At 44.4% G+C, this 1765-nt stretch overlaps 1 protein-coding gene across 1 annotated transcript in view; it reads left to right on the top strand.

Moving 5' to 3' along the window:
• Window positions 1-385: 385 nt before the first annotated feature.
• The window catches only part of LOC126388957 (annexin A2-like), a 17762-nt gene continuing 16382 nt past the window's right edge, over window positions 386-1765 (top strand). The window contains exon 1 of the mRNA XM_050042400.1: window positions 386-507. The gene's annotated coding sequence lies outside the window, so the exon portion shown is untranslated. The remainder of the gene's footprint in view (window positions 508-1765) is intronic.

Here is a 1765-nt window from a genome sequence, read left to right as displayed (position 1 = left end):
GAGCAGCACACTGATGATGTCAGAGGGCTGTGATTGGTTGATTGCAATGTCAATCCAGGAGCATTTCCTACTGCTGTTCATTAAATCACATCATGCTGAGCTGCCAGGTCTCCACAATCAGCACACCTTGTCATTAATTATCAATTACATGCAGAGTTAAGTATTGAATCAGTTGCCATGGACACCTGGAGTTAGTTGTACATTGAGCTCCCTGTGTTACTACTTAATGGACACCTGCCAACCAATCAGAAACCAGCATTGTGTCTGACCTTGAGTAGAGACAGAGCGGGCGAGGCGGTCTGAACCTCGGTGAGGAATTTATGTCCATGTGAAAAAGTTTCGTCCACTGAGTCATCCAGGCACTCAGATAGGGTCCGCTCTGTGTGTGTGTGTGTGTGTGTGTGTGTGTGTGAGTCAGCTGGTATTTAAACACCACACCCTGTCCTGTCCTGGGTCATAACGGAGCTGCTGCTCGCTGCCTCACTGCTGCTGCTGCTGCTGCTGAAGGTAAGGAAACATGGCTTATAACCTACAGATGTTTGTTAGCTCAGATTTCAGCTGAACTCAAACACCACAGGAGAGACGGATCAGAACTCTACAGACAGAACTTGAACACAACACAAAGTATTAGGTGTTTTTTGGTTCTTTAAACTGCAGCAAACATCTGTCCAACAGGTCATTCAGTCTCTGTGAAGAATCTATAAAGAGCTAAAATCTGTCTCAGGAGACTCGTGTGAAATGTTCCAGACGTGCTAACAGCCAACCGGTCGGTGGGTGCGGCTGGGTAAAGTCTTCCCTGCAGACTCGCTCTGCTCTCTGCCTGTCTGTAATTACCAGAGTATCATGTTCATGTCATATACAGAGGGAGGATCACAGAGGGGTGATGGAGCGCTGTTATCTGGAGGATAAGACATTAAAGACATTAAAGACATTAAAGACAAGGACCACGTGTTGTTGGGTCGACAAATCAGAAACCCTCACTCATGAACATGCAGGAATCAGAAAAAGAGACCTGAGCAGTTTCCTGACTCACTGACTGAAGGCTTTTATTTTGAAACCAGCTGGATGCAGGGAGGTGATTCACTGAGGAGGATTTTGTTATCTGCTCCTAATCAAACATTGTTCATTAAAGCATGCAGTCGTACAGTTTTAGCAACAGACGTCACATTTGATACTCAAATCTGAAGCTCAAGGTTCCTCAAAACAAATTAAATGTTGAGTCTGATCGTTGAACCAAAACTCTGGGACTTTAGTTTGAAAACTGGAGAAGGGAAGTGAAAGTGAACAGCAGATATTTTGACTAATATCACTACTGAAGGATACTATACGTCATGTTGTGATTATTGCTGGAGCGCAGCCATCGTTAATTTTACCAGTGTTTTTCCTGCAATGACAATGTCAGCTCTGGAAAACATTTAACAATCAGATTCACCTGGGAACAAAATTATTTTTTAACTTATACTTTCAGCAGTAAAAACAAAAAACAAGACTCTGTCGAGATCATGAATCATTTCTGCACACATTCAGTACATCATCAGTACTGAAACTCTGCTCCAACATCTGGGACAGAGATTCATATCCTGGCACACTATTGCCCTGTTTCACCAAACCCTTTCAGTCCAGCACCTCTGGAACCAGCAGTAAGCCTTCAGACATGGTACCTAGACCCTCGGTGTGTTCAGACAGTCCTCTTAAATGTGGGCGGGGTTGTTGTCACTCACTGCTCCGTCCAGCACTCGCTGTATTTCCTCATCAGCGGTGACAC

The sequence above is a fragment of the Epinephelus moara genome, chromosome 1 (genome assembly GCF_006386435.1).
Source record: "Epinephelus moara isolate mb chromosome 1, YSFRI_EMoa_1.0, whole genome shotgun sequence".
In the NCBI taxonomy this organism is placed as follows: domain Eukaryota; kingdom Metazoa; phylum Chordata; class Actinopteri; order Perciformes; family Serranidae; genus Epinephelus; species Epinephelus moara.
Note: the sequence above shows the minus strand (reverse complement) of the source record. Positions and strands in the feature narration are given on the sequence as shown.